At 50.3% G+C, this 15,726-nt stretch overlaps 1 protein-coding gene across 1 annotated transcript in view; it reads left to right on the forward strand.

Moving 5' to 3' along the window:
* The window catches only part of RALY (RALY heterogeneous nuclear ribonucleoprotein), a 139,841-nt gene that overhangs the window by 30,700 nt on the left and 93,415 nt on the right, over positions 1-15,726 (forward strand). Inside the window, exon 2 of the mRNA XM_084217972.1 lies at positions 14,687-14,771. The gene's annotated coding sequence lies outside the window, so the exon portion shown is untranslated. The remainder of the gene's footprint in view (positions 1-14,686; positions 14,772-15,726) is intronic.

Below are 15,726 nucleotides of genomic sequence, written 5' to 3' on the forward strand. Positions count from 1 at the left end.
AGATGCTGCTCAGGGTAGCAGTGCAGCCCTCTGTACATCTGATAGCAGAGCTGGCTGCTCACTTACCAGTAAATAACTCTGTGGCTGGGGGCCGTTTCTGCCTTCTTGCTTCATTTCCCCATCTGTAAAAATAGTCTAATGGAAAAAAAAAAATCAGGCTCAGGTCTCTCAGGAGAGCATTTTCTTGCTGCTTCCCTGAATGTTTAGTGCTGTTGCTGTTTTCCTGTGGGGTGCAGAGAGCTCTCAGCCCATCTCAGGTGCCTGGTGCAGAGCTGTGCCAACAGGAACTGCCCAGGAGCTTTTCACAGCTGCAGGGCCACAGGGTGAGTCCAGATCAGCTCCTGACCGTGCCACAAGATGCTTTTCTGCCCCAGGGTGAATTTAAATGACTTTGGGTTCGGTGTTCCCCCTAGCTGGAGTTAAAGCATCTGGTTGTAACCTGGTCAGGCCAGGTTGGATGGGGCTCAAAGCAAGCTGCTGGGGTAGGTGCAATCCCTGCCCAGGCAGGGGAGCTGGAATTCCATGGTTTATAAATACCTTTTAAATTCCCTTCCGCTCCAAACCATTCTCTGATTTCTCTGTGTAGCAGTTTCTCTTTTAGCCCAGGTGATTCTCTGTCTGACCTGACCCTTGCCCCTGTGGGAAGCAGCCTGGATCACCTCTCAGCTGGTGAATTTTCTAGGATAAACAACCCAAAAAGGGCAAGCAACTTGCATGATCCTGGTGCTCCCCAGCTGGTGCAGCAGAGGGGTGGATCTGAGTTCATGGTCAGCTCTCCCATCTGCCTGCCTGACCTGCTGCAAAAGCCTTCTGATCCATTAGGAATTCCCCCAGCGACTTCCTCTGTGTTCTCTACATGAATATCTCATCCCTGTGTCCAAGCCACGCTGGTGGCTTGGGGACATCCCATCTCCTGGTCCCATCTGGGTGTGTGGGGCTCCAGTGCAACACCAAGGGCTGCAGCATCAGCCTCCTGATTGTGCTGCTTGAATCTCTCTGCAGGAGAAGGAAATGCTGGTAGGAACTGTCACGGTGTTTTCCATGTGGTTTTGCCTGATTTCTGCCTTTCAGCCCTGCAGAATCAGCCTGATGTTGAGCATTATGCACACCTTGTGGAGCTCCCAGAACTGGAGATGTCGTTTGTTCCAGGTTATCAGTCAGCTCTGGAAGCTCCAGGGGAATCTGTGGCTGTCTCATGTAACCCCACCCAGGCAGGACTTTCTCCACCCTGTGCAATAACTCAGTGAATTTCTAATTAGACAAATCTAACTAAGGGCTGGATGTAAGGACTGTGCCTAATTGTGATGATACACCCACCCATTCCATTACAGAAAAGAAATGCTGGTGTACAACAAACCACCCAGCTGGGAGCAGAATGAACATTCCCCTCTCCAGCTGGAGCTGTGTGGATGGTGGGGACACTCCTGGAGGTCCCCTGGCCACGGGGAATCTCCTGTAGCTGCCCTGGGATCCCTGGCTCCGTTGGGAGGAGGCTCTCAAGAGGTGCCTGTGATGATGAGGGTGAGGAGCTGGTGAGAGCTCCGAGGCACCACGGTGTGTGCACCATGCCCAAGGGTCCTGCTGGCTGCTGGGCTGGCATTGACTGGGTTTTGTGTCAAAGCTCAGCCAGGGCAGAGCAGCAGTAGCTCCTTCCCTGCAGTTTCAGACCAGCTCTGCCTCATCTGATGTGCTCTCAGAGGCCAAAGGAGCACAGAAAATTAATTATCTCATGTGGTATTTTCAGGGTCCCCCATGGCAGGAAGGAAATTATGAATCTGACTCCATGTTCTTAGAAGGCTATGTTATGTTATGTTATGTTATGTTATGTTATGTTATGTTATGTTATGTTATGTTATGTTATGTTATGTTATGTTATGTTATGTTATGTTATGTTATAAACTATACTAAAGAATCAAGAAAGATATTTACAGAAGGCTTAACAAGATTCTAATAAAAAACTCACGACTCACCAGAGCCCCAACACAGCTGGGCTGTGATTGGTCATTAAGTCAAAACAATTCACCTGTTGGATAAACAATCTCCAACCACATTCCAAAGCAGCAAAACACAGGAGTAGCAGATCAGATAATATTGTTTTCCTTTTTCTCTGAGGCTTCTCAGCTTCCCAGGAGAGAAGTCCTTAGCAAGGGGATTTTTCCAGAAAATGTGACAATGCCAATCCCACACTGGAGAGCTTTTGTTCTGTGGCTCTCAGTTGTGCACCAGCTCCTGGTGCCAGCAGCCTCTGCTGGTGGGTAAAACTTCTTGGGTGTTTTTTTCCCATGAGGTACCTCTGCCATCAGCCTAGAAACTCAAGTGCCTGCTAATCCCAGCAGCATTCCCATCAGAGGGATGTGGTTCCTTACAGCAGGGTGCAGAGCTCAGTCCATGCACTGGAGTGCAAGGTGCAGAGGGATCAGCTGCACTCACCAGTCTGGAGTTTTCTGTTCATATTTCTGCAGTAGTTAGTGCTGAAATCACTCTTGCAGAGGAAGCTGGGATGTTTTCCTTTCTTTACCTTGGAAGTTTGTCCTGAAGTGTGAAGAGCGTGCCAAATTTCTGTCAGCCCTGCAAGAATTTGGATATCAGAGGGGAGCCAGACATGGGACAGAGGGAATGAGAACGTGGCAGTGAGGTTAAATAGAGAGATAATTGATTGTTTTCAGTTCTGGTTGGGTTGTGAATCCATTGTGGTTAATGAAGGAAGGCAAATTGAATTGAAGAGCCCTGAGTGGGAGGCTCAGCCTGGCACACAGCCAGTGCCAGAGGCTCCTTGTGGTGTTCCCTTGGTGTTCTCCTGGCTCCCCCGTGGTGTCACTGGGGTTTTTTATGCCAGGTGAGGGGAGCTGAGCTCTGACAGCTCCAGTCCTGGCACAGGGTGCCCAGAGCAGCTGGGGCTGCCCCTGGATCCCTGGCAGTGCCCAAGGCCAGGCTGGACAGGGCTGGGAGCAGCCTGGGACAGTGGGAGGTGTCCCTGCCATGGACTGGGTGGCACTGGATGGGCTTTAAGGGCCTTTCCAGCCCAAGCCATGCTGGGGTTTATGATTCTCTGTGTGCCCACACCACCCTCTCTGGGCAGAGGACAAGGCCAAGCTGTCACCATGTCCCAGGGCAGAAGCACCTCCAGCAGTGACCCAATTCCCAGAGAGCTGAGCAGCAGCTGGGCCTGTCCATGGCCAGGGACACCTGCACCAGCCTCTGCTCTGTCCTGCTTTTGATCTCTCTGCCCAAAGAATTCCCCTCTGCCCCACAAAGTGTCCCTCCCCACCATGTCACCTGCAAGGTGGGGACTGCAGCGCAGGGACAGCCCTGCCCCATCCCTGAAGTGTCCCAGGCCAGCTTGGAAGGGGCTTGGAGCAGCCTGGGACAGGGGAAGGTGTCCCTGCCATGGCAGAGATTGTCTTAAATGTCCCTCCCAACCCAAACCACGCTGGGGTTCTGTGATGGTTCTCCCTGGGGCAGGCTCAGGGGACATCCCTGTCCTTAGGGGACACTGCCAGCCCAGTGAAGCTGCATCCCACTGCTTTTGGTGGTGGAAGCTTTCCATGGAGCTTTGGGCTGAGGAGGGGCCAGCCCCACCTGTGGCAGGTGTGTCCAGCTGTGCTGGGGGCACTGTGGGCAGCAGGGGCAGCCCAGTCCTGTCAGGGTAGGGGACATCCCCTGCTGAAGGCTGGCACAGAGATTTCCACCTTGGATCCCACTCTGGATGAGTTTGTTCACAAACCTTGATGAACCTGGATCCTTGTGCTGGTGGCAAGGCAGGAGTCTATGTCACAGACATATTTTAAGAAAAATCCTTTTGTTAGGATCTTTTCTCCTGAGAAGCTGAGAAGCTTCACCTTCTCCATGTTTTGCTGCTTTGGAATGTGATCTGGAGAATTCTTTACCCAGCATGTGAAATTGTTTTCACTTGATGACCAATGACAGCCACCTGTGTTGAGGCTGTGAGCAGTCACAAGATTTTGTTATCATCCCTTTCTATTCCTTTCAAGCCTTCTGATGAAATCCTTTCTTCTATTCTTTAGTATAGTTTAGTATATCATTTTCTTTTAATATAATATATATCATAAAATAATAAATCAGCCTTCTGAAACATGGAGTCAAGATTCTCATCTCTCACCTTGTCCTGGGACCCCTGTGAGAGGAATAGTGGATTTGTCTTTCCAAACCAGCTGTGGGTCTGCTGATAGATAAAACCAGCACTGAGAGAGAAAAGAAACAATGGGAAAGATTTCACTGATTGATGAATGGAAAAAGATATTTACTTTTACAAATAACTTTAGGTTTGATGATATATGAAATTAGACATTGAAAGATGAAAGAAACAATGAGGAAGAAAAACCCCTAAATTCCATAAGAATTAAAAATTAATAGGGAGGGTTATACATGAGAGGGAAATCTTTGGTATCAGGCATTCTGAGAAGGCTGAACCTCCCAAGTACCTCAGCCATGGGGAAAGAGAGAAGGGAAATGTGGCTGGGAAATTGGGATAAAAAGGAGGCTGAGTCCTCCAAAAATTGGAGAGGCCCCAGGGGAATGCCCCATGGCCTCTCCCTTTATTGGAATACAGTTCCAGGACTCCTCTGTCTCCTTTTTGGACATAAACCTCTGACGTTTGTGGATTAATTTTCCTAACACCTGTGAACACCACACAAGCCTCCACCAGGGTGGTGTTCCCATTCTTTATCCCATCCCTCTGCTCCTGCACATCACCCTGCTTTGTGCAGCAGCTAAAAATAACGGCAGGCAAGGTGTGAGAGGGGCCAGGGGCCAGTTCCCTGGGTGTGCAGGAAACCTGAGCCCTCCAGCTGCAGCAGCCTGTCCGTCAGGCAGCAGCAAGTGCTGGGCTCTCCCTGGGTGCTCCTGCCTCCAGAAATAAACAGCCTCTGCTAATGCATCTTGCTAGCCTTGACTTTTTGGTTTGTCTCTGTATTTTTAGCCTCAGGACACTGTGTCCCCAGGGCTGGAGAGGACCTGTGTTGCCTCATACCTTTCCCAGCCCAGCTCTCACTCTTCCTTGCTCCTAATTTAGCAGAGGGGAGGGGGCAGCGCTGCTGCTTCCCACTGGCTCTGCTGCAGCAGGGGCCTGGGGTGGCAATATCCCTCTGTCCAGGGGTTTGTTTGTGGTTCTGATGAATGAGATCATTTCTGCCTTTCAGCCCTGCAGAATCAGCCTGATGTTGAGCATTATGCACACCTTGTGGAGCTCCCAGAACTGGAGATGTCATTTGTTCCAGGGGAATCCGTGGCTGTCTCATGTAACCCCACCCAGGCAGGACTTTTTCTACCCTGTGCAATAACTCAGTGAATTTCTAATTAGACAAATCTAATTAAGGGCTGTGCCTAATTGTGATGATACACCCACCCATTCCATTACAGAAAAGAATTGCTGGTGCACAATTGCTGGAGAGAAGGAGGCTCAGGGGGGACCTTCTGGCTCTCTCCAGTTCCCTGAGAGGAGGGTGCAGCCAGGCTGGGCTCTGCTGAAAAGGGTCAGGGGGAGAGGAAAGGCCTCAGGTTGTGCAAGGGAAGCTTTAGGTTGGAGATCAGGGAAAATTATTCTCAGAAAGAGTGGTGAAGCCCTGGAAGACACTGCTCAGGGCAGTGGTGGAGTCAGCATTCCTGAAAGTGTTCAAAAAAACATGTGGGCATGGGGCTTAGGGACATGGGTTTGGCATTGTGGGACTCATTTGTCTTACAGGTCCTTTTCAGCTTTAATGATTGCATTCAGCACATTGCACTATTTCTTTGTGTTTCACTGAGTGGGGGACAAGTTTGGGAGTTTATTCTCTCTTATTTAGAAATACAGAAGGATTTAGCACAATGTAAAATTAAATGCCACTTTGAATAAAGGTTCAAATGTTCTTCCATTTGCCAAGTGCTGCGCTGAGCAGATGATTCATGATGTGCTACTTCAGTCATGCCAAATCCACCTTTGCAGAACCCACCTTTTCAGGCAGCTGAGCCCTTGGACTGTCTGTTCCTGGCTTTGGAGCCTCCTGAGCATCTTCACCCTGGCCCTTGTCACTGAATTGGTTGGTTTGAGGGCTTAGCTCCTCTCCATGGCCTGTGTGTGCTCTGCAGGGCTCTGGAGTGTGACCAGGCTGCCTCTGGGTTATGGCTGTGCTGGAGGTGAAGAAGAACCAGCCTTCACCCTAAAACCTCCATCTTGCTTTACACATATATTACAGGGCTTAAAGCCCAGCCAGTGCCACCCAGTCCATGGCAGGGACACCTCCCACTGTCCCAGGCTGCTCCAGCCCTGTCCAGCCTGGCCTGGGACACTCCCAGGGATCCAGGGGCAGCCCCAGCTGCTCTGGGCACCCTGTGCCAGGGCCTGTGGATTGTGCTGTTATCCCATCCCACCAGGCTGGGAGAGGGCACCACGTGCTGCACAAGGCTTAGCTGATCTTCATTAAAGCAGAAGTGTGCAGAGGTTTTTGGGGGGCAGCCACACAGTTCCTTCAAAGAGGCTGCTGCTGGATTTTCCTGGGCATTATTCCCTGCCCTCCCTGTGCAACTGGTGCTCCTCAGCCTCATAATTCCCTGTCCAAGTTTTGAGCTGAACAGCTGAGAGATTTTGCATTTTTTAATGGCTCTCTACTGTGCCTGAATTAATGGAAAAATGAACTGAGCCCAAGATGAAGGTATTGAAGGGAGAGGATGACAAATTGGCTTTGGAGCATGGCAGCAACGAGCACTGTCAGGGGTTCACGCACTGACCTTTATCTAAACAGAACTGTGTGTAACAGATAAGAATATTTAACAATAATTAATGTCACATCAGTGCAGAGAACAAAATGACTACATCAAACAGGCAAGAAATCCACTGCAAATTGCTCAAAAGAGAAATGTCAGCTCCTCCATATCTGCAACCTGCCTCGTGCTGATGGGGCTGGAAGGAGCTGGGAGGGCACTGAGGAGAGGAGCTATTAGAAATGATTTAGGGACTGGGTGATGTGTGCAGGAATGGAAACAGCAGCAGCTCTGCTGGACCAGAGTGGTGTGCAATCAACCACCAAACTGAGCTGGTAATTGGGTGGGGGAGGAATGTGTACAAACCAATTATCCCCACTGCTGATGTTCCTGACAGGCTGCTCAGGGCTTCTCTTTCCTCTCTGCTGTCTCTGGGGTGTCCTGGTGTGCTGGGATTCTGCAGACACTGCCCTGCTCACTGAGCCCCTATTGCAATGCTGAGATGGTCCTGACGAGGGGAGAGAATGATGCCTCTGACTCCATGGATGTCAGAAGGCTAATTAATGACTTTATTATACTGTATTATTCTATACATCTAAAACTGAATCTGCCAAGCACTCAACCCTGCACACACTGCCCAGAATCTTGTGACTGTCCCCAACAGTCCCAACACACACACACACACACACCTGGCCCTGGTGGACCAAGGAAACAAAACACCATCACTGTGGGTAAACAATCTCCATGTTGCATTATACTTTTGCAAAACACAGACAAAGCAAATGATTAAAATTGTGTTTTCTTCCTCTGAGGTTCAGAGAATGTGAATCCCAGAAATATTCTTGGGAAGAACTGTGCCTTGCTTTTCTCTGTGAAGAGAAATGTGAGGCTACAAGCCCCCTTCATGTTTTATAGGCAGGAAAAACCACCTGCCTGGGGATGTTGGGATGCTTTTTGTTCCCTTTCTGAACTGGGGGAGGCTGGCATGGTGCCCTACGGCAGGGGCAGTGCTGGGGAGGGATGCAGGGAAAGCAGCTTGAGAGCATCCAGAGGGGGCAAGGAGGCTGGAGAGGGGCTGGGAGCACAAACCCTGAGAGGAACCCCTGAGGGAGCTGGGGGTGCTCAGCCTGCAGAAAAGGAGACTCAGGGCTGCCCTCATCACTCTCACAGCTCCCGAAAGGTGCCTGTGCTCAGCTGGGCTGGGCTCTGTCTGCAGCAGCACTGACACAACCAGAGCACACAGCCTCAGGCTGCACCAAGGGAAATACAGGCTGGAGATTGGGAAAAAGCTTTTCATGGAAAGGGTGATAAAGTTCTGGAATGTTCTGCCCGGGGAGGTGGTGGAGTCCCCATCCCTGGGTGTGTTTAACAAAGCCTGGATGTGGCACTGGGGGCCAGGGTTGAGTTGAGGGGTTGGGGCTGGGTTGGGCTCGAGGATATTGAAGGTCTCTCCCAGCCCAGTGATTCTGTGATTCTGTGATGCAGCTGGGCTCCAGGGGATGCCTGTGCTCTGCCAGCCCTGATCTGATTGTAGAATGGTGATGGTCCATGGCCCATTGTCCAGAGGTGGATTTCATCAGTGTTATGACACCACCAGCTAAGTGAGGAGGAGTTAACCCCTCCTGACCTGCTTCTTGCTGCAGAGCATCCTCTGGATGCCCTGGACATTTCAGAGTCAGTGTGACAGATGAGTAATGCCATGGGTGACTGTCACAATTAAAAGGCAAATATCCTGTATATGTGTTAGGAAGAGTTTTATAGATTTATAGTTATGTTTTACCCCCTTGTGTTGTTATCAGGGGTGGCCTGGGTTTGGGACATTTGGGAGGGTCAGTTTGTCACTCTGGCAGTACCTGACCTCCAATCAAGGTTTAAGGCAGTGAACTCCACCACAGGACAGCAAAGAAGGAGTCAATGGACAGAACTTCGGGAGGAGCTAAAGGGTTAAAAGGTGAAACCTGCATGGTGTGGGTGAGCACATGGTGGGGAAAATCCTCTGCTCCCGGTGCTGTAACATTTTCTCTATTCAGTCTTCTGCTGTATTTTTGATGAGGTTTTAATAAACCTTTTACATTTTGGAACTGAGTATCATTTCTCACAGTCAGGGAGTGGTTTGAGCTGGAAGAGACCTCAAAGCTCTTCCCATCCCACCCCTGCCATGGGCAGGGACACCTTCCACTAACCCAGGGTACTCCAAGCCCTGTCCAGCCTGGCCTTGGACATTTCCAAGGATGGGGCAGCCACAGCTGCTCTGGTCACCCTGGTCCACTCAATCTGCTCAGGCAGACATTGTGAGAATATTGGGAATATTCACTTAATGCACAGATGTGGAGAAGAGCTTAACCAAGTTACAATTTTATTCTAAACAGACCTTTGTGCTCATCCTGATGAATTATTTCCTCACCATAAATTAATTTACCTGCATGGCCACATCTGGGAAGTGCTACCAACCTCAGTGGGCAGAGCACAGAGCTGGAGCCCAGGGTCACAAAAGCAGCCTGGGGAAGAGCCAGGAGCTGCTCCTGAATCCCTTGAATTTTTGGCTGGTGCAGTAAAGGCCAGTGCTGTCACCCAGCCACGGTCCTGCTGCCCACTAATTAGTTTTGTTGTCAGCATTTTGCCAGTGGAAGGAGGCAGCCAGGTGCCTCTGGATTAGCCAGGGTGTGAAAAATGGCTTTCCAGCTGGCCTGGTGACCTTCTGACAGCAGGAGAGAATTCACAGGCAGAAGATGGAGATGTCAAAATATAAAATTAGGGACCATGGGGAACCGTGTCTGCCCCTTGAAGTGAAACAGGAAAACCTATCCCTGCTCCCATCCTGGCCTAGGACCTGGTTTAGGGTTTCCTGTCTCTGATACAGGAGATTGTCCTGTTTGCCTCCTGCAAGGCACATCCTGCTCCCAGGAGAGAGGTGGGAGCAGAGCCAGCTCCCAGCACAGCCCTGAGCAGCATCCTGGCCCAAAAGCTGGGTCAGGGAAAGTGGCTGATGTGCTCAGTGGCTAAAGAAACCCAGCCCAGGGTGGGATGGGCAGAAAAGGGATAATTGAAGGATCTGAGCAGCCTGCCCATGGCAGGGAATTGGAACGAGATGATCTTCAAGGTTCCTTCCAACCCAAACCACACTGGGATTCTGTGGGTATGGATCCAGGAAAATAGGACATTTAAAGATCAGTTAAGACTGAAGCCAAACTGAGGTATTGTTTACAAGGAAAAGCTGTGAATTTGCATCAGAATGCAGGAGCAGGGCTTCGACAAAGCAAGCAGTTTATTAAAGTGCACCAATTAAACGGGGTTCCTCCCTATTTTGTCTCCTATGAGAGGAGGTGCAGAAAAGGTACTTTTTAAAATAAATCCAGGGTGTTGCAGGTAACATCTGGAGAAGCACAGAGGGCAGAGACCTCTGCTCTGGTGCTTCAGGCTCTCTTTTCCAGGAGGAACACTCACACTTCCAGCTGAGCCTGGAGCTGACTTGCTGAGCATTGACTCCTTTGGCATGAACTCAAATGGTTTGGTTTCTCCAGGATTCCTGCCAGTCTCTCCCAGTGCTCAGGGTCACTTTCATCCCCTGGGTTTATGCCCAGGAGAGGCTGGGGCACAATCAGATCCCAGCTCTCAGCTCCCATGGACAGCTGGAGCAGTTCTCAGTGTGAGGGCACAAATGAGGATTCTGATTTGGGGCTGCTTCAGAAGGAAAAGCCTCAGCTGTGGGAGCAGGTCTGGGCAGTCTTGAGCCAACTGAGCTGCCTTGAATCGTGTGGAGACTCCCCAGCAGCTCAAAAAGGGAACTCCAGGATTCCCTTTCCTTGGAACAAGGAGCACAACACATCCATGAGCTCTCCTTGCTCTTGGACTCCTCTCCCTGCAGGCCCTCAGGATGAAAGTGATTTATCACATCGCTCCTCCAGGGATGGGGCATGGAGAGAGGGGCTGTGAGACCTGGGGGAAAGCAGAAACCCCCTCCCACCTGCCTCAGCTCCCACACATTAGCACCCTGATGGCCCTTGGTCAGGGACAGGTCCCCAGGGAAGGGCTGGAGCTGTGTCAGGGGAGGGGTAGGTTGGATATCAGGACAGCTCTGGTCTCCTGGACCTTGGCTGTGCTGATGATTCTCCCCTCTCCACCCTCAACACCAGCACCAGCCCTGCCCCACAATTTCAGGGACCATTCCAGGGGCCATTCTCTTCCTTTCAAACCCCTTGGCTTCCTTGAGATGCCATTTCTTTTCACCCATTTCAAAAGTCAGTTTTGCAGAGAACTTTGAGGAGAGAGAGCAAGAGAGAACTCAAAAGGGGCAGGAGTTTTGAAGTTGCACCACCTGAGTGTCTCTGAGACATGCTGCTCTGTCAGCCCTTTTTATGCACATCCAGAGCTGGTGCCATCTCCCACCTGCTCCACACTTGTTTTTAAATGACACAGCATTATGAGAGGCACTGCAAAGATGGATCTTTATCCCCAATTAAGTGGCATTTTTTTGTCCTTTCGTTTCCTGCCCCAGTTGAGGAGCAAATCCCTGGAGAGCAAGCTCTTTAACCAAGTAGGAGGTGCCTGTGAAATCAGAGGAGATCTTGTTTGCTAGAAGGAAATCAGTGCTGGTGTTTCCAGAGCACTAGGGTTGTGTGTGATGTCCTGGAAGGGTTCCAGGTGAGTGGAAGTGCTGCTCTCAGGATCCCAGTCAGATGTGGGACAGCTGCTGCTCTGAGGATCCCTCTCCAGCACTGGGCTTCACTGTGGCTCTTCCCTTTTCCTGGAGCCCCCAGCTGGTCTCAGTGTCAGCCCTGAGAAGGGAGAGGCCCTGGCCCGTATGTCCATCCTGCAGGGCCTTTTGGCTGAGCAGGAAGGGCTCTTTTGGGAAATGTATTTTGGTCAGGGGCTCATCCCCAGGTGAGGAGGTGTGGCTGCAGCTCTCTTCACAGAGAGCAGCAGGCACAACTTCCCCAAGGATTTCTCCTCGGGAAAGCCAGTGAGAACATCAGAGAAGAAGAGAAAACAATTCTTATCTCTACTTGCTGCTCCTGTTTGGCACATGTGGAATGTGTTATGGAAATTGTTTACCCAAAGTGATTTGTTAATTGGACTCTGGTGATGGTTGTTTGGGTGGATTGGCCAGTTGGGTCAAAGCTGTGTCTTGGCTGTCTCAGACAGTCACAGGTTTTTCTTTAGTATCTCATCTCTTTAATATAGTATTAGTGTAATATATAATATAGCTTAATAAAGCAATTGTTCAGCCTTCTGGAATCATTCTGGAGTCAGAGTGCATTATCCCCTACTGTTTTGGTTTGGAAACCAGGTGTCTGCTAAGGAAGGCAGGAGCCTCCCCTGAAACGGAAAATGTAAATCCCCTCCCTCTGAATTGCTATAAATTTTAAATTAGGGGGCTCTCAGGCAAAAAATACGGGAGCAGGAATAACAGTTCTCTATTAGGGAAGAAAATAAGGGATAAAATAACCAATGCAATACACTAGAACAGCACTGCCAGAGTCAGAACACAGCCTGACACCCTGTGGGTGCTGGCAGCAGGGCCATTGGAATTGTGGCTGCAGCCCTCCTGTAGTGCCAGGGGTGGTTCTGCTGGAGCAGGGATCCTGGAGAAAGGTGCAGTCTGCCTCTGAGGATCCAGGGGCAGAGGCAGCTGCTGTTCCTCTGGGAATGCAGTGGAGAGGCTGTGCTGGTGTTCCAGAATCTCCAGATTATATCTGGGTAGGAATGCTTGGCTCCTCCCTCTGGGCTCACATCTCCCAGTGGGATGCTGTAGTTCTTATCAGCCATGCAGGGACATTCAATAGCCTGTTATCAGCAGGGGTGTCCCTGAGGGAGGATTGGGTGTGGAAGAGATAAGGCAAACTGCCCAGTGAACAGAGGACAGCTGCCATACAGATGGCAAAGAGAACACAATTTGCTTGGCAATCCAGGACACCTAGGTTGGGGTTGGCCTGCATTGATAAGGAAGTGTCACTGACATATTTTATGGAAATCCTTTCCCTAGGATTTTTCTCCTGAGAAGCTGAGAGGCCTCAGAAACAAAATGTAAACAGTAATTTTCTGCTGGCTGTGGAATGTGGTCTGGAGATGGTTCACCAACAGGTGCATCTTTGATTGGTCTCATGTGAATTGTTTTTACTTGATTACCAGTCGTCGTCCAGCTAGCTGTGTCTGACTCTCTGGCCAGTCACAAGATTTTATCATTCATTCTTGTTTAGCCTGCTGATGTCTCCTTTCTCTTTCTTTAGGGTAGTTTAGTATATCATTTTCATAGAATAGAATAGAATAGAATAGAATAGAATAGAATAGAATAGAATAGAATAGAATAGAATAGAATAGAATAGAATAATAAATCAGCCTTCTGAAACATGGAGTCAAGATTCTCATCTCTCACCTTGTCCTGGGGACCCTCAAACACCAACACAAGGAGGGGTGCAGGTGTGCTGCTGGGGTGGCACTGGCTGGGTCTGGGCCTGCTGGGACCATGGACAGCACAGACACACGGACAGCACAGACACACGGACAGCACAGACACATGGACAGCACATTCCAGCCCCACAGCAGGGCTGGGCACACTCCCTGTGCTGCTCCATCCTCATTTAGCCCAGTGTGTGGGACGAGTCCTGGCTTTTGAAGGGTTATAGACAAAAGATTGGAGATTAGGAAGGAATATATTATAGATTAGAGATTGGGAAGGAATTGTTCCCTGTGAGTGTGGGCAGTCCTGGCACAGGGTGCCCAGAGCAGCTGTGGCTGTCCCTGGATCCCTGGCAGTGTCCCAGGCCAGGCTGGAAGGGCTGGAGCAGCCTGGGACAGTGGGAGGTGGTCTTTTTTCAGCTCCCTTGATTTTGCTCTTGGTGAGGTTTTTCTGGCACCTCTTTTCTGCTTCCACTCCAGGTTATCAGTCAACTTCTGAGGCCTCACCCAGGTCTAATTTAGCATCCTTGGGGGCACAAAGAGCTGAGCATCCATGCTTTGCACCCTTCCCTGTGAGGAGCATCCCTGGAAACCCTGTCTGGACCAACCCCACTGCCCCAGGAGCTTCTGCCAGTGGGTGCTGGGGGTGACCCAGCCAAAAAGTGCCTGTAAAAGTTTTGCAGTTTCCACTTCTGAATCCTGGTTATGTCCCCAGCTGGCACATCCCTCATGCTGGGCAGGTCAGCCAGGTATCTCAGCCATGGCAGGTAAAGAAAAGTACCTTAATTTAAAGTTCCAGGAAGATCTCAGGGGACACAGAGGAACTGACTTAATGTTTCAATTCCATGAAGGAATAGTTTCAAGATGGCCTAACCCAAAGTAAAATCTTCAGTTTCAAAAGCACATTTTTCAAATATTAAATAAATAAATGAACAAAACTTTGAAAAGGTTTTACTGTGAGATATTTCACTGTTGTCTTGATTTTTTAAGTTTTTCTAAGCCTTCTGATGTTTACATTCTTGTAATGAACTTTCTCACACACTTTATGCATTCTTTTATGGAAGGGGAAAAATTTGATGGGCAGTTGGTTTATCCAGTGTCATTGGAGAGCTGGCACTGTTACCCTCCAATCTACTGCCACTTTTGGAAATCTATAAATGTTAGAGTCAAAAATTAAATAATTCTCTTTTCACCTTGGAAGAGCTGCGTCTCCGCCTCGTGTTATTTCGTGTGCTGTAGTAACATTTCACTTTGAAGAAAATCTGGTTTTTCCCTGAGCCACGGTGACCAAAAATTCCTGCCTGCTTCTATCCTTGTCCTCTGTTAGCATTAACCTGGTGGAGCAGTTTTTGTGGGATTTTTAGTGCCTGAGCCAGCCTGAAACAACCCCCCCAGTGCTCAGCCCTGGGAACACAACCACCTCTGTCTGCTCTGCTTCCAGCTCCCTGCTAAGCAGCTCAGAGTCTTAGCTCAGAAAGTCCCAGCTCTGATCCTTGCAGACAGCAGCAGCAGCAGCTTTGCTCCCAGCCCTGCAGAGCCTCCCAGAAAGTCGTGGATTATCTGCTTACCCTCCTCCATGTGCTGCTTCCTGCAGGGTGAAGAGCCACAGAGAGGAGCCGCGCCTGCTCCCGCTGCGGGCACGGGGACAGTGACAGAGCCCAGGTGCCCAGCCAGCCCTGGTGAGTGACCCTGGGTGTGCTCCTGGGTGTGCTGGGGGGGACAGAGCCCTGGCACTGCCAGCCCTGGGAAGGGCACAGTGCTGGGATTTGGGGCAGCACCCACCTGGCAGGAGAGGAGCTGCACAGAGCCCTGGTTCTGGGGCACTCTGAGGATTCCTCCCTTGGAGCCTGCTGGGAGAGGCTGATTTCCCTGCCCCTGGCCTGGTGTGAGTGTTCAGGGAGTGAGAGGTGGATGGGTGTGCTGAGACCCTGTCCCCAGTGCTGCTGGGGCAGTGGATTTGGGTCACTTGATGGTGCAGTCACCATCCTGGAGGTGTTCAGGGAAGGTGTGGGTGTGGCACTCAGTGCCATGGTGTTGGGTCAGAGCTTGGACTCCAGGATCTCAAAAGATCTTTCCCAGCTTAATTCTGTGGTTGAGGCTGTGATCACACCCTGTGGGTTGTTCTGGACATGGGTTTGGGCATGTCTGCATGTCACATTCACTGCCTGTGTGGCTGTTGAAGTTCTGTTTGCAGTTTGTCGTGGTGAGGTGAAAACGAGCGTGGCTTGGGATAACCTGGAGGTGAACCCTGCTCCTGGCTCTGCTGGGCTCATCCCAGAGCAAGGGCATGCAGGGAGAGGCAGGTGGAGATGCCTTGAGAGGCTGATCTGGAGCAGAGACTAGACAGACAAAATGGGTATTTATTGCAAGGCCTTCAAAGGACACACCTTGGGCAGCACAGGAGCCTGGCCAGGGCTGCACCCAGGCTGAATTTAGGGTGGACCCTGGTCAGGAGTTTTTACACTTTTATCATTTGTGGTTCATCTGCATATTGGGTTTAATTGCAGCTCCAGGTCATGAAGTCTCAGCCCCCTGCCTTGCCCCCTTCTCTTTGCATTGTTTGTGCTCTTTGGGTTAATTAAAGGCTGTCCTTGATTCTCCAGCTGGGGAGGGATTGCTTTGTCTCTCTACCCT

The sequence above is a fragment of the Fringilla coelebs genome (assembly GCF_963513975.1).
Source record: "Fringilla coelebs genome assembly, chromosome: 18".
Lineage (NCBI taxonomy): Eukaryota > Metazoa > Chordata > Aves > Passeriformes > Fringillidae > Fringilla > Fringilla coelebs.